Raw genomic sequence first — 22,843 nt, forward strand, 5'->3', positions numbered from 1 at the left:
TCCCGTGCACGCTCAGTGACTCAGGAAATGCAAAAGCAGCTGTCAAGCAAACACATCAGATGAGTTTAAATCCCGAAACAAAAGACTTTCCTAAATAGTCGTGGTTATTCTCTGGAACGTGGCTGCTTTTGCAAACACAATTAAAACAAAAAAAAAAAAAAAGAAAAGAAAAGAAAAAAGGTTTTATTTAGTTATTTGAGAGAGAGAGAAAGCACACATGAGCAAAGCGGTGGGGAGAGGGAGGGAAAGAAGCAGATTCCCCGCTGAGTGGGGGAGCCCAATGTGGGACTCGATCCCAGGACCCTGAGATCATGACCTGAGCCGAAGGCAGCCACTTCACTGACTGAACCACCCAAGTGCCCCTCAAGCATACTTGAAACCATGAATGCTGTATTGTTACGTCTGCTTAGAACCTTACATCTTCATCTTGGTTCTGGCATATCCTTTTTTCTGCCAGTCAAACTCCTGTCTTGCCTCACTGTCCCCATCGTGAATGGGGTCACGAAGCTCCCAATGGGACCTCATCTCTGAGTTTGGCCTCTGTCGGCAAAGCAGCAAGGTGTGTCTCTGTCAGCTACACAATGCAGCCAGTTACATGCTGGGTTTGCTAGACCGCAAATACTCCTTGCCTTTTCCTTAGACGTGGCTTTCTGCCAGTCTGCTTTCCAGCTTCAATGGCTCCTGTTTTAGCAACCCCAGTACCAGGAGTTCAGGGCTAAAAGTGCAAAATCGTATCCTATTTAGGAGAGCATCCATAGGAAAAACAATACAATGGTGACAAATACAATTTTTAAGAGTAGATATGGAAGAAAATTAGGAATGCTAATGGAATGACATGTACTTCCAGATAGGATAGTAAACAAAGGAAAGTGGCTATTTGTATTATATCATAGCTATCAAGTAAGTAAGACAGTATCACATTTTCTGACCAGCATGAGTAATAAAAATATATCACATTGAGTTTTTATCCAGGGACTTGGAACAAACCTCATTTCCACATTAAAAATAAATAAATTGTAATTTCATTTCCACATTAAAAAAAAAAATTAGGTACATAAAAGGGCTGCTGGTTACCACATTTCTTCTCCAGTGTGTTGGAAGTTGCAACCAATACAATAACACAAGAAAGAAACGTGAAATGATTGGAAAAGAAGTAAACCTATAATTATTGATAGGTGATATGATTGTCTACATGGGAAAACTAAAATTCTATTCGTAAGTTATTATAATTCATAAGCCTTCAGCAAGTTTGACAGATATAAAAGTGACTTTTAAAGTTAGATTGCATTTTTAGGTACCAGCCTGAAACAAAAAACGATCTTATAAAAATTACTGTAATTCAGAACCACAATAAAATTACGTAGTAGCGACAAAAGGAAATAAGACCTAGGAATATATCTAACAAAAATATGGCACATCTTTATGTAGAAAATTGCAAAACTTTACTGCAAAGTATTAAACTAGAACTAAATGCTAAGTGTAGAGACATAACATTTTCATGGACAGCAACATTCAGAAATGTAAAACTCTCAGGTCTCCCTAGAGAACTCATAGGTTTAACACAATTCCAATCAGTATTCCAACATGATTTTCCAGAGAACTTGCTAGCTGGGGACTCCTGGGTGGCTCAGTTGGTTAAGCAGCTGCCTTCCGCTCAGGTCATGACCCTAGCATGCTGGGATCGAGTCCCACATCAGGCTCCTTGCTCGGCAGGGAGCCTGCTTCTCCGTCTGCCTGCCACTGTACATGCCTGTGTGCTTGCTCGCTCTCTCTCTCTCTCTCACAAATAAATAAATAAATCTTAAAAACAACAACAACTTGCTAGCTGGATGTATTTTCAAATAAAGATAATGGTTGTCTCTTCCTTTCCAGTTCTTATTCTACTCTACCCCTAATCCCCTTTTTAGTGATTCCTTCGGATGGGGTCACTTATTTAACACTAAAAATGTACTGGGCACTGTTCTGAACATTTTATATACAATAACATTGTTACTGCTCACTCACAGCAAACCTCTCTGGAAGGTACTGTTACTATGCCCATTTTACAGAGAGGTTAAATAACTTGCTGGTAAGATATAGAATTGGGAATCTAATCACGCAGGGAATCTGGGAATATTTGTCATTTCTAAGAAAGCTTTGTTTTTCATGCTTCTGATTCTTGTAAGAATATTTATAACATTCTGGGGGGATGGGTGAAATAAGTGCTGGGGATTAAAGAGTACATTTCTCTTGACGAGCACTGAGTGAGTAATGTATGGAATTGTTGAATATTGTTGAATATCATACAGTGAAACTAATATAACTGTATGTTAACTATACTAGAATTTTAAAAATTTAAGAAAAAAAAGAATGCTAGGGGCACCTGGGTGGATCAGTGGGTTAAAGCCTCTGCCTTCGGCTCGAGTCATGATCCCAGGACCCTGGGATCGAGCCCAGCATCAGGCTCTCTGATCAGCAGGGAGCCTGCTTCCTCCTCTCTCTCTGCCTGCCTCTCTGCCTACTTTTGATCTTTGCCAAATAAATAAAATCTTTTAAAAAAATTTTTAAAAAAGAATGCTATTCACCAAATATTTCTGTTACGCATTTATCTAATTTAAATATTTATACTAATACTCATCTATTTGAGGAGGACACTAGTTTTTCTATTAATCTTGCTGCTCTATCTTTAAGGTTGTTGAATTGTACTTGCTTAATGATTTTTGTTGATGGTGTTGAGTTACCAAATAGAAGAATATATTTCCACAACCCAAGTGTGAATTACTACTTATATGTGAGTTAAAGGGCTTCCGGATTCCTATAGCTTGTCTTGGGAGAGGAGGGTAGATATTGGATGTGCCCCTGGGCCTGGTCTGTGAAACATTGGCATTTCAAATCTTATCTGAAACATTTTCATTTATTAGTCCTCAGTGACCTTGTCAGTCATTTAAAGTATAGCTAGATTTCAAATCTTAGAGAAAAATGCAAAGGGTAGCTTCCCTCTATCTTCTTTTTTCTTTTGTTCCTTTGCACTCTGCTAATCCTTATGGAGATAAGGAGTTTGCCTCAGGCTTGACTTGGCTTCTTTCAGTTTCCAAAATCTATATTAAAGCTTTCCATGTGGGTCAATCCCTTTTTGATCTTCCCCTCTCCCGCTCAGATTCTCACTTCTTTTCTCAGTGCTGAACCAGGACGAGTGAGATCATAGACCTCCGTTGTTGCTACAAAAGAGGATTAGGGGCCAAACTCATTTACTGGCCATTGCACTGCAAGGCTAGATTTTGATTGTATTCAGTTAGTTGTGACCTCTTGTTGTCAGACACTTGTGCTTCTAAGTGACAGGAATCCAACTGAAATGGTTTTGGAAGAAAAGAAGATGACAAGGTGAAGATTGAGTTATGCCACAGACAGTAAGGAGGTTGTAGCAGGAACAAGCCCAGGTCCGGACACAGCAGACTGTATCTAAATCTCTCCCCGCCAACCACAACACAACAAAACGGGACACACTCATTTTTGCTGTTTTCTTACGTTTCCCTTCCTTTTCTAAATCTTCTCCAAGAGGCAATAGACATGTCTGCAGGCCATTCTGGAGTCTCACTCTTCATATCTATAAAAGAATGAAAAAGCAACTGTGGTCAGGCTCCAGGTCTGAAATCCCAAGAAAGAGTGGGATTTGCTCCGGACGGGAGATGGTGCTACCATTTGATCCAAAGCATCAAGTGGTCTGATTGGCTGTTTCCATCATCCCAAGATTCTTCAATGTCACTACTCTCGGGTAAAATCAATTTAGTGCCTCGTGAACAGCATGTATGGCTGTTTTGTTTTGTTTTTAATAACAAAATAGGATAAAATAGATTGGAATGAGAGGGCATCATACTTAGTAAGAGTAAAGATTTTTTTGTGAAATTTTGATTTTGAAACACGTACATATATCTGTAGAATGAACCTGTATATTAGTATTTCATCACTGTAAAAATGTATATTACTTACTGTAGGTCGAAAGGGTTGAAATTTTCTTTCTTATATACACGTTTTACAAGTCTTAATTTATATTATAATGCCTCTGCTTTATTAAGTCTCCCAGATTTAATGCTTTTGTATGGCATTTCAAAAAAGGACAGCCTGAAGTAGATCTTCAAAGTTCTCACAAGAAAAAAATATTTTTTTTGTAACTTTCTATGAGGACAGGGGGTAACTAGAGTTATCGTGACAATTACTTCACAATGTATAAAATATTGAACCAATATGTTTTATACCTGAAACCAATATAATGTTATATGTCAAATGTAATTCAAAAACATCTGTGAATTCATTAAAATTCAATTTGTTCGTATAAAAATAATAAAATAGTGGTTTAGAACAACAACAAAAAAGGCCAAACTAAAAAATTATTGCTTAACCTAAGGGCACCTGCGTGGTTCTGTCAGTTAAGCATCGGACTCATGATTTCAGCTCGGGTCATGATCTCAGGGTTGTGAGATAGAGCCCTACATTAGGCTTTGCACCAGGCATAGAGCCTGTTTAAGATTCTCTCTCTTCCTCTGCCCCTCCCTGTCTGTGTTCACTTTCAAATAAATAAATAAATAAATAAATAAATAAAAGAAACAAAAACAATTGCTTAACCACATACATACTGCATTTCACAAATATTGTGTCTTTTACAGCTGGAAGTTTTGTGGTGACCTTACGTGGAGCGAGTCTATTGCTGCCATTTTTCTAGCCGCATTTGTTCCCTTGGTGTCTTTGTCACATTTTTGATATTTTTGCAGTATTTCAAAGTCTTTCATTCTATGTATTTGTCATGGTGGTCTGTGATCAGTGATTACTGCTCATTGAAAGCTCAGATGATGGCTAGCGTTATTTACCAGTAGAGTATTTTTTTAAATTAAGGTATGTACATTGTATTTTTAACAAATTCTATGTGCTGGGAAAACAAAAATTACTTGACTCCCTTGATTGCGATATTCATTTTATTATGGTGGTCTGGAACTGAAACTGCAGTATCTCCAAGGTGTGCCTGTAACTGATTTTTGTTACTCTAAGGATTAAAGGCAAGATATATCCATTTCTCCCCTGGACTCCAGATTTTCACTCCTCAACCCCAGATCAGGATGATGAAGCAGCTTCAGTAGCATCTTGTCCAAGGCCATGTGCATCATCGATTCCTTTTGCTGTGGGTCTTTGAGTGGATCACTGGTGCACCTCCCACCTGGCATATTACCACAGGTGACTGCCATTACCTCCAGGCCATTCCAAAGGCCATGTGCTTCCTACAGCCTGGAGAGCTGGCCAAGCAGGCAATATCTGAGGGCCCCAGTACCATCAATAAGTACACCAGCTGCAAATGAGTTCCTTTGATCAGAAATTGAATATCATAAACCAAAGATATTTTTTAGAGCCATCCTCATTTTTTAAAAGTTAAAGTTCTATTTAATGTCTTTTTCACTAATAATTCATTGGCTTTCATTTGCCCAGTCAACTAGCAAATGAACACAATTTCTTTTCTCAGTTTTAATATCTTTCCTTATGAGGAAATAGGTTGTTTGCAGTGCAGTTTTTTATTTTCCAAGGTTGTATAGTAAGTATTATGTGCATGTGCTCCACTTACGAAATGATGGGCTCTACCCTTTACTTTTTTTTTTTTTAAGATTTTATTTATTTATTTGGCACAGAGAGAGAGGGAGAGAGAGAGAGAGAGCGCGCGTGCGCGCACAGGCAGGGGAAGCACCAGAACTGGGGAAGAAGCAGGTTCCCCACTGAGCAGGGAGCCTGATGCAGCACTCGATTCCAAGACCCCAAGATTATGACCTGCACTGAAGTCAGAGGCTTAACCCACTGAGCCACCCAGGTGCCCTCTATCCTTTACTTTTTGATTAGAGGCTGTAAATATTATTTTGTACCATGTTTACACCTTTTCTTCAATGTTTAAATACCATCATAATATTCTCAATCTTTTATGGTATCTCGGTTTAAGCTGTTTCCTAATATCCCAATAGTATAAAAAAAACTATACATATTTCAAACATTTCCAATTTACTAGGGTTTTCAGTCAGTCCTGGAGACATTGGGGCCTTGGCCCAGGTCTCTTGTTTTCCAGGATCATTCTCCTCTCCCAGATCAAAGAGTTCTTGCTCAATCTAAGGATAATCCAGTTTCTGCCAACAGTTGACTGCGGGTGGGTGGATGGATCTATGATCCAAATGAAGCCACGAGAACAGCAACATTCCTCACGGACTTCCATTAAGGAGGTCAGTCTCTCTCAAACGTTCTTCAAAGCATTCTTGGTAGAGGCCACACTCAGTGACCTACTAAAACTTTCAGGTTGCCCTTTGCTTCCTGAGTGGTTCATGCCAAATATTATTACTATCCAATCACAGTGAATTTCAAGCAACTCATTTACATGTAATCATTCTTTGCTTTTCATCCAGAGATTGGGTGGCACCAGTACCTCATTTGAATATAGCAACTATAAGTAGATCCCACTTGGTATCAAATACCATCATTCTCTTTACTCAGAGTAGTGGGAGGCTGGATTCATGATGCCTGCGTCTTTATTTAAGGATATTAGTATCTCTATAAATGACTGCAAGAGAGACTTTGTTATCTCTAAAAAGGACTCTAAGAAAACTTTCACCAAAACTCAGAAGATCTGCAGGAGAGAAGCTCTAAAGTGAAATAATTGTCCATCTAGTTTCATAAAATCTTGAAACAGGTGTACCCCAACATGGGCATTTCATCCAATGCCGTGTGTGTTGAGAACTATTTTGTCAGATATATCTTCAAGCACACAATAGGGGAGGCATCCCACCTGGCTCATTACAACAGGTATTGGACCAGTTGTTTGTGTGCCTGCTCCTGCCTGTGGAATTGCCTAAGCAGGCTATATCTGAGGACATCAAGGCTATTACCAAGTACCTCAGCTCTGTGCAAATGAGCTGCTGTTAAGAGGACTTGAAGACTTAAGACAACATTTCTTTTTAGAGCCATCAGCATTTTCAGTTCATAGTTATCAATTTGTATTTCTTCTTTTTTAAGATTTTATTTATTTATCTGAGAGATTGCTGAGCAAGAGCATTGAACTGCGAGGAGAGGGAGAAGCAGGCTCCCCGTGGGCAGGGAGCCTGATGTGGGACTCGATCCCAGAACCCAGGGACCATGACCTGAGCCAAAAGCAAATGCTTAACTGACTGAGCCACCCAGGCGCCCCTGTGTTTGTATTTCTAACACAAATATCTTTGATGTTACCTCTTTGTGGACTGTCCAGGATCTTGTAAAGTTGACATACTTAGTAAAACTTTTATCCTTTCTGTTTTTTTTTAAAAAAGACTTTTACTGATTTATTAATTTATTTTTAACATAATCTTGACACCTAGTATGGAGCTCAATCTCATAACCCCTGAGGTCAAGAGTCAGATGCTCTATGGACTGAGCCAGCCTATCATTTATATCTACCATTTCTACTTTAAAATGTCTGTTATCTTACCTGGTGTAAAATTAACTTATCTAGGTGCAAATATAAGAAGGGATTTTTCCATCAACTTTTCTCACCACTTTTCTGGGTAGGGATGCTATAGATATTTGTATTGTCATGTTGTATTTGACTGCTTTGCTGAATTCTATCATTTCAGTCTGTTGGGTTTTCCTCGAGGGTTTTCCCGGCAGCAAGCTGTCAAGCAGTCAGGTGGTCTCTAAGCAGCAGCCCAGTGACCCTGCCAGGCTCCCCACATTTTCACACATTTGGTCTGGAGGAAGACAATAAGCCCCAATGGATTTGAACAGTTCATTGCTGATACAGTTACCAGAGATGAGATCAACATGGGGTCATCTACCTGTTTTCCTAGTTTCACAGGCTGACAGTGACCTGGAAGGACCAGATGGCAAATGACACAAGTGTGGTGGGTTGGTCTGTCATTGAAGAGCCAACTAAGCTGTGACTGAGCAAGTTTATAGCCTGCATCTGTACCCAAAACGTAGAGATAGAAAGTCCTACGCCTCACAGAAGCCTCCCACAGTATAGGTAACTTCTATAGGTAGACAGTTTGGGGGGGAGTAGCTAATGAGAAATGGCCTGAGACAGTTCCTTATGAATGCTTCTTGGCATGTTCCAGGGAGGACCACAGGGCACTCTGCCAAGATGAGTCAGAATGCAGCTGAGCCCCAGCTGAGCCCCACCTTTGTGGCCCATGAGGGGATGTGCTGAGTCACCAGGGTGCCAACGGCAGAATCACTCTTCTAGACCAACTATGGGATTATTTTGCCTTATTGTTTTCAGTGGTTAAGTTTCTTTTCAAAATACATTGTCTAGAAGACATACAAATGGCTAACAGACACTTGAAAAAATGTTCCACATCACTAACCATCAGGGAAATGCAAATCAAAACCACAATGAGATACCACCTCACGACAATTAGAATAGCAAAATTTAACAAGACAGGAAAGAAGTGCTGGTGAGGATGTGGAAAAAGGGGAGCCCTCCTACATTGTTGGTGGGAATACAGGCTGGTGCAGTCACTCTGGAAAATAGTATGGAGGTTCCTCAAGATGTTAAAAATAGAGCTACTCTATGACCCAGAAATTGCACTACTTGTATTTACTTCAAAGATACAGACATAGTGAAAAGAAGGGGCACATGCACCCCAGTGTTCATAGCAGCAGTGTCCGTGATAGTCAAACTGTGGAAAGAGCTGAGATGCCCTTCAATAGATGAATGGATAAAGAAGATGTGGTCCATGTATACAATGGAACATTACGCAGCCATCAGAAGGGCTGAATATCCACTATTTGCATCAACATGGATGGAACTGGAGGGGATTATGCTGAGTGAAATAAGTCAAGCAGGGAAAGACAAGTATCATATGGTTTCACTCATATGTGGAACATAAGGAATAGTATGGAGGACCACAGGGGAAGGGAGGGAAACTGAATGCGAAGAAATCAGAGAGGGAGACAGACCATGAGAGACTCTGGACTCCGGGAAACAACTCAGGGCAACAGAAGGGAGGGGAGTGGGAGGATGGGGTAACCGGGTGATGGACATTAAGGAGGGCATGTGTGGTGATGGACACTGGGTGTTATACGCAATGAATCATTGAACATTACATCAAAAACTAATGATGTGGGGTGCCTGGGTAGCTCAAGTGTAAAGCCTCTGCCTTCGGCTCAGGTCATGATCCCAGGGTCCTGGGATCGAGCCCCATATCGGGCTCTCTGCTCAGCGGGAAGCCTGCTTCTCCCTCTCCCACTCCCCCTGCTTGTGTTCCCTCTCTTGCTGTGTCTCTCTCTGTCAAATAAATTTTTAAAAAAATCCAAAAAAAAAAAACAAACTAATGATGTACTATATGCTAGCTAATCGAACATGATAATAAATAATTTTAAAAATGCATTGACTAATAGTTGGATATAATGATTAAAAACAGTAGTAATAGTGGATTTGAGTTTCTCAAGTATAATACACAGATGCACAGACTGAATTTGACATATGTTACTAACAGACTTTAATTAAAATTAAATATAAAGTATTAGCAACTACCCACTTAGCAACTACCAAATGACATGTGATTCTTTTCTTCTTTAATTAATATCATAAAATACATTGATGGTTTTGACCATCAGCAACAAGAGGAGACAGACCAGTGGGATAATATCATGAAATTGTTTTTGAAAAAGGCAAAAACACTTTGTTTTGCAAAGAGGCAAAACTCTTCTCAATTTAGAATTCTATATACAGCTAAACTATAATTTAAGGGGGTGAGATAAAGACCTTTTTAGACAAAGCCTGCGATTTTTGATGACTCACAGAAGGATGTTTAAATTAATGTAAAGTAAGAGAAAACAGCAAGACTATATTCACCATTCAGATTTTAGAAATCTAAAAGTCTGATGACACACTATTGGTAAGAATGTAGGGAAATAAGGAGGGCCTTGGAAGTCATAGTCACGATTAACTTCAGAAAAACAGTAGGAAAATAAGGAAACCTTGAGGAGAAAATCTCCCATTTCATGCCCTCAGCTGGATTCCTAGCCACAGAGGCAAATAGTGGAGAGCTGTGCCCATAAAAATGAAATTAGGAATGCTCTGATGTGTCTCCAAGCTCTTTAATAAGACTACCTCTAAAAAAACAAAACAAAACCAAAAAAAACAAGACTAGCCCTTTTGGTCTTTAACCATAAACTTGTCTTTTAATTTTTTTATGTTATTTCGACAAAGAGCAAAAATCCATCGTCTGACTGGATTTTAAGCTTCCTCTCTACCTCTCCCTCATTCTCCATGTATCTTCCCATGACAGAGTGAGATTAAGAACAAAGTTAATCTCTGGGGCGCCTGGGTGGCTCAGTGGATTCAGCCGCTGCCTTCGGCTCGGGTCATGATCTCAGGGTCCTGGGATCGAGCCCCGCATCGGGCTCTCTGCTCGGTGGGGAGCCTGTTTCTGTCTCTCTCTCTCTGCCTGCTTCTCTGCCTACTTGTGATTTCTCTCTCTCTGTCAAATAAATAAATAAAAATCTAAAAAAAAAAAAAAGAACAAAGTTAATCTCATCATAAGGAGGAGGAGGGTCAGGATGGCAGGCCAAGGTCACTTCACTGGCTCTTGCGCTGGGAGTGGTTTTCATGGTGTCAAGTGAAAGGCCGGGGCTCCTTTATCAGGTGTATGTGGACACACGGTGCAAAAAGCCGTGTTGGACCAGCTTCAGGACAGAAAGCAACCATAGTGGAAGAACCGACAGGACAGAACGGACAACGAGTGAATGAACACAGCTCCACAGACCACATGCCCGGAAGTCAGGATTTGTACCGCATTGGCTCCCGTTTCCTCTCCCATTTCTCTGCCTCTCTCCCGCCCTTTCCCTCACTTCCCTCTTTACTCTTGCTCCCCCTCTCTCTTCTTCCCCCACATTCCTAGGCTCTCATTTCTGCTGTTTTCTTACACATCACTTTCCTTCTCTTAGTCTCCAAGCAGGAAAACCCTTTTGCCTGGCAGTCTGGACCCTTACCCTTGAATCTTCACCATAAGACAAGAAAAAGCGTTCTGTCCAGGCTCCAGATCACAGAATCTCATGAAGGACTCTTACTGGCCCAGCATCCCCAACTCTTGGACCTGATACCAGGGCAGGGGCATTAGGTAGAGCTCTCCCGTGAGCTGAGCCTGCCTGATATGCATCTGTGGTCACCTGGAATGTCCTGGCCAGCTGTTACCACAGCTCCAGAGTAGAGTGAGGAAGGAATCTTGACACACCAGTGACATCAATTTGCATGGCTATGAAGAATCTTCTGGAAAAATGAAATATAATAGGATACACCAAGGCTTTATTCAATAGAACTGAAAATCTCAGAGTATATCTCATATAATAAAGGTGACTGTTCAATAACTATTTTTGTTTCTGGGCACCTGGGTGGGGCAGTCCGTTAAGCATCTGACTCTTGATTTCGGCTCAGGTCATGATCTCAGGGTGGTGAGATAGAGCCCCACGTGGGGCTCAGCGTGGAGTCTGCTTAAGATTCTCTTCCTCTCCCTCCACACCCCTCTCTCAAACATAAATAAATAAATCCTTAAAAAATAAATATTTTTGTTTCAGTTACGTTTGTGTTTATGAGTCTCTTTTGACGGAGATAAAATGCTATTTCTTTCTGTGTGATACTGTCAGGACAGTTTTAAAACGTCTTCTGCACATAGTTTTTATGCTTCACTTGTTAATACTTTCCCACATTTCAGGCACGTATAACGTGTTCTTCACAGTAAATGGTGCCAGTTTTTATTTAGTCCTTCAAAAAGGTTATGTTATCAACGATTGCTCAGTCATGTAACCTCTTTGCTTGCATTGCACACTTTGGTGTAATGCATGGATATACTGGTTTCTCACTCTATTTTTAAACTTTAAACTTTGCTTTCATTTTGTTTCTTACCCAATTCATGTGTCTATATGCCCATTGCTACATTCTGTCTCTTTATTCTACCACCTACCTCAATTTATTTTGTGATTAAAGAATGGGAAATAAAAATAATACATGTTTCTCATCAATGGCTCACACCTGTTCTCTGAGAAATTCAGCTTCAAGAACTTCAGTTTGACACGACTGCAATAGAGATAGCCCAAATCACACGTTTCCAAATTGGTCTTTTGTTTATTTGTCTTCTTGGAACACATCTAAACAAGCATGTTTCTCTCCTATACTGCAGTTTTTATGAAATTCTGGGTGTACTTAAGAGGCTGCCTTGGAAAAATATTTAATTGATTCGTAGTCATACATTGTATCAGTTTTTATTATTTCTGAAATCCATAGGCAACTTAAAAATGATAGAGTTTTAGAACTCTCCTCGGTTGTTAGTAGACCTGTCACATTATCCATAGTTTTTTCCAGCTTTGATATATAATTGACATGCAACATTTTGTAAGTTTAAGTACAACAGCATGATGATTTGGCATACATATATATTGTGAAAATATTACCACAATAAGAGTAGTTAACATTCATCACCTCATATAATTACCATTTTGTGTGTTCGTGTAGTAAGAATATTTAAGATCTACTCTTTTGGAGACCTCAAGTATATATAACAGTATTGTTTTGTTTTGTTTTTTTAAAAGATTTTATTTATTCATTTGTCAGAGAGAAAGAGCACAAGCAGGGGGAGCAGCAGACAGAGGGAGAAGTAGGCTCCCGGCTGAGCAAGGAGCGCGACGAGGGATTTGATCCCAGGACGCTGGGATCATGACCTGAGCCAAAGGCAGATGCTTCACTGACTGAGCCATCCAGGCGTCCCAGGTATTGATAACTATAGTCACCATGCTCTGTGTTAGATCTCCAGAGCTTATTCATCTCATAACAGAGACTTTTTAACTCTTTGACTGATGTCGTCTTTCTCCCACACCCCCAGCCTCTGGCAACCACCACTCTACTCTTTCTATGAATTTGGTTTTTTAAGATTCCACATATAAGTGAGATTATGCAATTCTTGTCTTTTTGGGTAGATCTCAATTGTATATGAGCAATATCCTGTAATTGCCACCTCTACGCAGCTTGCAGATACATGTAATTTTCCGGATATAAATTATACTTCAACAAAAATTATTTTAAATGAGATAATTATTCCTAACTGTCCTCTAAGGACTTGTCAGCTCTAAAATTCAGAATTCTTCAGTACTGAGTATCACATATTTTGAAACAAAAGCGCCATTGTAAATATAATGGATTATTTTGAACATGTAACACTTTCACATGGTTTGAAATTCAGACCTACAAAAACAGATAACAAAAAGCAAGCAAACGAAATAAAAACAAACAAATGCTGCTTAGTCATGTTCTCCAGTCCTTTAATTCCTTCTTGAAAAAGCCAGAGTAATGACTCCTTGTAACTTTCAGAGACAATTCAAAGTATTTTTTCCTTTTTAACAGAAAGGACTGTATGCCATCTCTTTTTCAGTAAATTAATATACATATATTTTTTCTTTTTATTGTTACTTGAAATAAATTTGGGAAATAGAAAAAAATTGCCCAATATTCATCATCCTAACACACCCAAAATTGTCAACTATATGTATTTTCCTTGTTGGCTTTTTTTACCCCACTCGATTTTGTTTGTTTGTTTGTTGTGGTTTTTTTGGTTGGAAATCACAGGACAGAAGAAATTTAAGGCAAGTACTTTAAGATGTTTCCTTTCTCTTTTATTACAAAACTTTGAGAGCACCAGGGAATCTTGAAATATTCATAGTTGGTCACTATTCAAAATATTGTTGTCCCACATCCATTTGGTGTCAGGCTATTTGTTAAGAACCGAGAAGAAAAACATGGCTACCACCCTCTAGGAGCTTACCTTCAGGCAGAACAACTGAAGGGGCAGAGCTTTAAAATAAGATGTGACAAGACTATCTAGGATGACTGATTTTCCTGGCATCCTAGGGGAGGGGGTGCTTGCTAAGAGTTTTCCACATGGGAAAGCACATGCAATGGGAAATAAATATGAAAGACTGGCTGGCTTGGGATTCAGGGAGAATATTTGACTCTGGAGAGTCCTGGGGTTTGATGCCTACAAAGAACTAAGGTTTGCAGGTGCTTCTGGACACATGAGATGATGGGAAGCAAGGAAGATAGAAGTCTAGGGAAAGGAGACTAGTTGGAAGCCAATCAGACATGCGGAGAGGGAAAGAGAGCTGCAGCATCTCAGGGTGTAGATGGCAATACTGAAATCAGAGTATGAAGAGGACAGCGGCAGAAGCTATGAAACCCTTCCACAGGGTGATGGGGCGATGACCCTGGAATTGCTGAGCCAGCAGGAGGGACATGTTCAGTGCCAAATTATATAATGGAAAACAAATCAGATATTGCTGGAGAAAAGCCCAGACCTAGAGAAGAGAGGTGTTTTTTTTTTTTTTTTAAGATTTTATTGATTTATTTGACAGACAGAGATCACAAGTAGGCAGAGAGGCAGGTAGAGAGAGAGGAGGAAGCAGGCTCCCCGCTGAGCAGAGAGCCTGATGTGGGGCTGGATCCCAGGACCCTGGGATCATGACCTGAGCCGAAAGCAGAGGCTTTAACCCACTGAGCCACCCAGGTGCCCTGAGAGTTTTTAATAGTAAAGCAGACAAGAGAACCCACTCACCCTACGAGGATGCCGAGATCCCTTTCATGCTCCAGGAACTCTGGAGAGTTGGTCATGGTGGATCCCGGCATAGAGTCTGTTCACCTCACAGTATAGTCAGGCAACTGCCCTCTGAGAGCAGTTCCTTCCAAATGTGGCTGCTGGTTTAGTTAGGGCTCTCGATAAACTGATCCACTGGGGACTTACTGATTTTAGGAAGGAAATGGAACAATATGCTGGGTAAGTGGGGGTTAGTCTCAGACTGCCTCCCAGACCCTCTTCTCATGCACACCTAGAAAGCGTGCCCACTCAGGTTACTTGGTGCCCCATTGTGTTTTGAAAACCTTTAATTAATCAGTCTGATTAGCCTTTGTTTGAAGTCAAATGCCAAATAACGACCTTCTGTCTTGTAAGTGGGACCATTTTTACTAAAGCCTTAGATCAAAGTTTCTCCTAGCGCTTTGCTACTCTTCTGTAAGTTCCCGTAAAACAGGAGGCACGCACTAAGAAGGCTCTCAGCACCCTACATGAAAAGTAGTAACTTCCATAATGATGTCTACTTATGTGTTTCTCAAAATCATGGCTATCTTCAATTTCTGAAAGGCACCATTTCACATGTTCCAAGATTTCCTGATCAGTAAGATCCAAGCAAACTCCTTGTATTCTCCATCTTACCACATGATGCCTATCTCTGTTGCCTCATTGTATAATGAAGGTAATAATGTTCCCTTGGAACTGGGTGGGACTGGGTGGGTTGTTGTGAGAATTAACTGGCTTAGAATGAGCACACCATAAATGTTGGCTATATTATTATATTATTTTATTATTCATCTTCTCATACATGCTGGTTCTTTTGACTGGAACATACTGTTTTTCTTTATGGAGTAATGCTTGTTAACTTTCAGAGTTCAGCTCAAGTCAGTGTCACTTTTTTTTTTTTAATGTTATGTTAGTCAGCATATAGTACATCATTAGTGTTTGATGTAGTGTTCCGTGATTCACTGTTTACATGTAATACCCAGTGCTCCATGCAATCCATGCCCTCCTTAATGCCCATCAATGTCGCTTTCTTGATGAGGTCTTTCATGGCCACGTGTTGTTCCCTCCAGACTCTCCTGTCCTTTTATATTGCGTTCCCAGTGCTCACCCTAACCAATTTGGGATTGATGATAGAGTTTACCTTTAACGTCTGCCTAAGTACTCTTCCTCCAAACCCATTCCCCTGCTTCTCTTTGCTTCTTTAGGACTTTACCTAAATATCTCCCCTTCAGTAAGTCCTCCTTCCCTGCTTTATTTTTCTCCTCAAAGTTTATTTACCCGTGCCAAAATGTGGTTTACTTACCGACTGCCTTGCTCCCTTTCTTTGGACAGGGACTGTATCTGTTTGCTCACTACCCTAGCCTGAGTAGGCTTGGAGCAGGCAGGGGATGTATATTTTTGGAATGAGAATATTAGTCCCCATTAGGATGTGGACTTCCATGGCAAGGACAACATTGACATCACTTGTCATTGTGCCTCCAGCCCATCACCCAGAGACACATAGAAATGGCTCAAAGCGCTCATAAGTGAAGAACAAAAAAGATAAGCCCACCCAGACGCCAGGCTACAAGACAACTGATCTTTTTCTGAAAGGACACAGAGTGCAGCAACTTGAAGACGAAGGCTAATCTTGAGAAGGAACTCAAATTACTATTGAACTCAAAAATATTGATGATAATTAACTTTAAAGAAACAGATGAATAGTGATGATATCTGCATGAAAGAAAGAGTTTCTCAATTTCATAGTCTCTTACAGATAGCTTTCTAGGTCACTAATCTGAACCTGTTTGACACATTTTGGTTCTTCCCTATATCTGTGAGTGAAGCCAAAGACCCATTTATGTCCAGCCTCGGAATGGCAGCATCTACATGTCCCACACAATGAAATGACTAAGCAGTCATTCCTCAGGATTCTTCTGAGAATCCCATAGAAGCCATTGGGCTTCTAAGAACCCCAATAAAATTTATAGCTCCAAATGCCAAATTGGCTTTTTCAGGCTCCTGGGAGATAACAGGGTAACAGGGTTGTAAGTAAGGATACTGGGCACCAATTTCAATGATGCTCAGCCTCTCTGCTTCACTGAAACATCTGTGTCTGTGGCACCCAGTTTCTCCACTGGGCTCTCAGGAACCGGAACTAGAATTGAAGTTGGATCCTTTGACCACTGGGGATGACTCACCCTTAAAACTAGGGGGCACTTTCTGGAACTGAAGAGTCCCGTATCAACAGGGAGAGGTTATTCCCTTGCTTTCAGAAAAGTAACTAGACGTGACCACTTGGAAAGTGATTTCAACACAAACTGGAAGCCATTACATTCTGGTTGGGGATGTCCATGCACTCAGCAACCTTAGCATACTCATTAACATGAATTAATTATTACGCAAACTGACATCACTTGGGGCAGATCTCAGTCCTAAGAATTGTGGTGGCACCCAGAGCAGCAAAGGGCAGTTCTGAAGAAGAAATCATCGTCACTTCATTTTGGTAAACAGCTGTCTTACTAGAACTGGTTCTCTTCCATAGTAATTAAAAAGGAAACAAAATAGATTTCATATGAACCTATTCCGAGATTTCTTATCCCTTCTTTCTAGTATCGCAACTTTATATTGGGGAATTATCTTTTCCCCATTGTGTAAGAACATATTGTGATGGTGAATCATGATGTTCTGACCTCCCTCTGGAGGGGCTCAGTTGAGACTTAGCCCATCAGATCTTTAGGCTCTGTTAAAGTCAAAGAGCGAGCACATGATTTAAATTCCACCAATTAAATTCTCTCCTGAGACCATAAGTATTGAGAGGGGCTGGAGAATGGAGAATATAGAAGTCAACACCATCAATTTCAGCAATGGAGCAAGCTGCTGTAGCTACCTTTCTTCGGCCTTCACTTTGATCTGTGGAGCAGCCCCATTTTAGTTTCTTGACTAAATCCAAGTTGGCATAAACAATCCAGTTGGTTTCTATAACTACAACCCCCAAATCCTCAGTAGCACAAACATTCTTTTTAGTTCTCTATATGAAAAAGAGGAAATCAATACCATGTACTTCAGAGAATGGACACATTTTTCTCGGGATTTTCCCAAAGGAGTAAGAGTGAATTCCTAAAACTGTGAAAGGACTCAAAACAAATACATATTCTATGAAGCAAGTTATAAAAATCAGAATATGACATTGCACTGAGAGGCAAAAGGGGGTGGGTCCTATGAAAGAGAGACTCTAGTTAATAATGGTATGGAAATTTTTAAAGAAAATCAGGAATAGTAAGCGTCAGAATGGTTACTGCTTAAAAATAGACCATTTATAGAAAGAAGCAGTCTTTAAACTCTTTTGATTTTGTACCACATAAAAGAATTAAAACTTTAGCTACCCTCTTGAACATTTTTAACTGGATATCTAATACTTTTCATCAAAAATATAAATGAGTTGTTTTTTTTTTAAAAGATTTTATTTATTTATTTGAGGTAGAATGAGTGAGAGAGAGCATGAGAGAGGAGAAGGTCAGAGGGAGAAGCAGACACCCCAAGGAGCTGGGAGCCTGATGCGGGACTCGATCCTGGAAGTCCAGAATCATGACCTTGGTTGAGCAGTTGCTCAACCAACCTAGCCACCCAGGCACCCTAAATGAGTTGTTTTATAAATAAAAGAAAACATTAAACATTTTATAAGATGAAATAAGAGGAGAAATGATTACAATTAAACATTTCATGACATGATTTGATTTTAACAGGTTTGAACCACCTTATTATAAAATTCATACCAAATCTAGAAGTAACCACATAACATTTTTATCTGAGAATTTTATCAAATACATCTTGAAACTGGAAAAATATCCTAGCTTCACTTCAAAGAACTGGTTCCCTAACCTGCCCTTGCTCTGAATTCAGAACATTCCAACCCTAGTCAACCTTCACCTACAATAAAACACACACAACAGGCAAGGAAAGGCAGGAAGCCCAAGAGCTAGGTGAATGTATTAATCATTAACAGGTCATCCCCAACCCGATACTTGGAATTATCCTTTTGCTCACAAGCAGGAGGTATTTACACCGTAGGCACGGGCTCACAAATACGGTGTGGATGCCTTTCTTTCTTTACAAGTGGGAAGAGGAAGAGTGTGGACGTTAGCATATTTTCAGGCAATTTTAAGAAATAATTTGGAACTCACAGAAGTTGAAGAAGAGCTTGGGAAATGTGTCGGTGTGATTCCGGCATGGAGAAATCCAGGGAGAAGACAAAGTAAAAGATCCAAGGATGACATCAGCAGAAACTGGAAGATAGATAACAAGGTTGGAGGATACAGATAAATAGATGAGGGATTCTTAACAAATAGAGAAGAATCATTAATTTTTATGAAGTTGAAGGAAATTCTAAGACCAGTAGCCCAAAAGCAAATTACTCATGATATTCAAGGCAACATCAAATTGAAAGTGATTCACACCTTGGACATCTCGGTATGGCATTTCAGGGAAAAGAGTGAATCCTATCACACCTACCTACGTACACCTGCCCTACAAAAATTATTTGGCTGACCAGACTTCCTTATTGCGTTAGATACCAGAAGAGACTCGCAGGAAGTCAATACTGATCAGAAAGTTTTGTGAAATGAAATTTTTCCTGGCTAACTTAATATTTTAATGTATTGAGCTCCATAATGATAGTGTGGTGTATTAAGAAAGAAATTCTCTGCTGTTCTGGAACTCAGGGGATTATCCAAGTACTTTTCCAAAATAATCTCCACTGAACTATTTTGAGGAGAAGAAAAGGGGGAGGAGGGTGGTCATAGAAAAAAATTCAGTGGCCAGAACTAGGCTAGGGAAAAAATAAGAAGTGCCCAGGGTGTGACAATGAAGGGATGCTCACTGTCCTGGGCCAATTCTGTGCTTGCTCAAGCCTGAGAAAGACTATCTCTTTAAATGTTGCTCCATGGGCACCTGGCCTGCCTCACCCTAGGGGAATTGAATTACATCCAAATCACAGTGACGATTACAATACTTAACAGAATGTCATCCTGGAATGGAAAGGACGGGATGCAACACCGACACATTAACTGTCACAAGTTTAGAGCACAAATTCAGAGAATAGTAATGAAACCAAGGAGACTGAACTTGGGTGAGATGCCCAGGTGTCTCAGAGGCCAGTTTCCTCAGACATACACAGCAGGAGTTGACAGATGCTTGTTTTACTCCATGAGTTATTACCTTAAGAAATAAAACATTAAGAAAACAATGAATCTGGGGGCTCAACACAGCAAAATGTAAATCTTCCTACAAAGGCAGACTTAGAGGAAAAGTCTTTGGGGACTTAAGTTCTCTCCATGATTAAATAAAGGTAGATGAAAATAAATGAACTAAATATTCAAAACAAAATTTATGAGATGTAAAACAAGGAAATAGGAAGTAAGATGATGAAAGATAAAGCTAATAGATTCTAAAATAAAAGGACAACTATCTTTGGGGCACCTGGGTGGCTCAGTTGGTGAAGCGCCCCACCCTTGATTTTGGCTCAGGTCATGATCTCAGGGTCATGAGATCAAGTCCCTTGTCAGGCTCCACACTCAGTGGGAAGTCTGCTTGAGATTCTCTCTCCCTCTCCCTCTGCCCCCTCCCCTCTAAATAATAAATAAATAAGTAAGTCTTTTTAAAAAAGAGACAACTATCTTTAAAATAAATATATAACTAAGTGGTCTGATAAGAAGCCGAAAGAAAGCACCCACACCCCATGTCAGAGTCCCAAAGAAGCTCACCCCTCAGAAACAGAAAAAATGAATATTTTATTAAAAGGATCATTTGATAAAGCATTGCAATATCTTGCAAATACGTTTTCAATTATGTATAGAATGAATGATCCTTCAACATAACATAAATTGTCAAAACTGATGGAAGAAATACATAGAACCCCTTCACTGGCTTATAACTGTGAAGGAAATTGAGAGTTATGCCAAGGGTCCCCTCACAATGGCTTTTAGCCTACATAGTTTTACAGGCAATGCTTTCAGGCCCTCAGATAATAAAAGCAATAATACAATTTCCATCCTATTTTTTTCAGATTATTGGGCACTAAAGAGTTTCTCATTCTTTTCTTGAAATGAGCATAAGCTTCATATCGAGACATTCAGAGCCAATGTCATATACCAATAGGACAGCCATGTCCTAAACAAACTATTAGTGAATCAAATCTTATGGTATTAAAAGAATACTCAAGGTATACTTTGCTCAACATGAAGAAATGTATTCATATAATTCATACTATTTACGTCAAAAGAGAAGAAGCATTTCATATCATTGTTAGATAGATGCCGATAAACTATTTGAGTGTGAATTGTTATTTGAGTGTGAATAGTGAATTAATTCGCATGACTTAATATTAGAAAAAGCTCTTTAGGGAAGGGGTTTGGCTAGAGATGCTTCCGATCAACTCACAACTGTACCCATTCTGAGCCCCTGGGAAACGGAAATGGGAACCCTTCTCCAAACCATCAGATGGGGAACAGTAACTACAGAGTGCCTGACCCAGACATGTTGTCTGCCAGGAATCAGTTGTAGCAGCTGCCCCTGGATGCGCAGAACCATTGTTTTTGCCTCTGAAGCAGTGGATGCTTCCAGGGACTCGCGTGAGAAGCCTGAGCTCATTCCTGTTGCGTTTGGCAACTTAACTGTGATCCAAAAGCTGACAGCATCAGTTCTCCAGCTCCCTTCCCTTCTGCTCTGGTGCTGGAGGTTCCCATGGAAGAGGAGGAAGGGGACGGCCAGGAAGAACGTGAAAGTAGCTCCTTCCTGCCTGCTCCACCGATCAGACCTAAGCCCAAGACATAAGAGAGGCTTTGAGATGAATGAAACATTGGATGTGCTTTAAGTAAATGTTTTACTTTTTACCCACATAAATGTCCCACGTGCCTGGCACCCAAGTCACAGGAAATACCAGCACCCAAAGAGCCTCCATTGTTACAACCCCCAGCCCGTCACTGCAGCCACCCCCACCGAGCAGAAGTCCTGACTTGATTTTTAAGAGGATAAACTAGTTTTGTCTGTTTTGAAAATCTTTACTTAAGTGTTTGAAAGAAGATATTGTTGGTCTTCTTTCACTCATTCCTGCGTCTGTGAGATCCGTCCATGTCGCACTCTCCTTACTCGCCTTGCTGTGTGAAGAGACTCATTCTTCTCTTGCAGACAGCTGGGTTGTTTCCTGCTGGGCTACTCCGAACGTTGTTGCACATCTCGTTCTGAATGTGCAGGGAGGTTTCTAAGGGACAGGTCTATACTGCAATGTCTACCTTGGGCTTTAGGGGACGGTGCCAAGAGGCTTCCAGAGGCTTCCAGAGGTTCTACTTCGCACTCATACGCAGTGGGCGAGAGTTTCAGTCACTCCACACCCTTGCCAATCTTTGTTTCCGTCTTCTCTCACTTTCCCTGTCCATTCTGTTGAAGTGCGTGGTGCCATCCCACGGTGGTTTCCACTTTCATTTCTCTAACGTCTAGTGACGCTGACCAGCGTTTTCATCTTGAGGCCACTTAGAATTTCTCTTTCATGAAGTCTCTGTTCGAGACCTTGGCCCATGTTTCTGTGGGGTTGTCTGCCATTTTTAGTATATGTGCTGCCGAAGCGAGCACGGTTGTCTGCCATTTTTAAATCTTTTTTTGTTATTTTATTTTTATTCTTTTATATTCTTTTTTTAATTTGCCCATCCATTATCTGACTCTTCTCTTTTTCTCTTCTTTTTGTTTTCTGCAAACCCCCCTTCTTCTCTATGTTGTAAAATACCCAGAGACAGAGTTTTCTCATCTTAGCAGCATCCTCAGAGCCTGGCCATCTGTTTTCTTTGAAACACCTGCTGAAAATACCTGTTGATTTGGGTCGGGAGATTCTCTTCATCTGCTAGGTTAGCCCAAATTTCCGTCCCTGTGGTTCTGTGGGGCTTTTAAAGATGGTGGGTATTTCTCTTCTAGAACAGTTGCAGCAAAACCGGCATCAGCTCTGTGTCTGAACGAGCTCTCACAGCCTGGAGGATGTCTTAAGAGGTAGGAACCCCAGTTATTTCCTGTTGGAGACCATGATAACTATTTGAGTCCTGGGAAAATAGAAAGAAGGTCAAACGATCTTTTTCAATTGAAAAAGGAACTTCTCTGGCATGTGAGTCATTGTACGGTTTCTTCCATCTTGTCATACCTTCAGTATTCTTCTCCTTATAAATCACTATTTCCTTTGAAAGTGCCTCTGTTTTCTCCCTTCAATTTTCATGACATGGTCCAGACTATCTCCT

The sequence above is a fragment of the Meles meles genome, chromosome 5 (genome assembly GCF_922984935.1).
Source record: "Meles meles chromosome 5, mMelMel3.1 paternal haplotype, whole genome shotgun sequence".
Classification (NCBI taxonomy): domain Eukaryota; kingdom Metazoa; phylum Chordata; class Mammalia; order Carnivora; family Mustelidae; genus Meles; species Meles meles.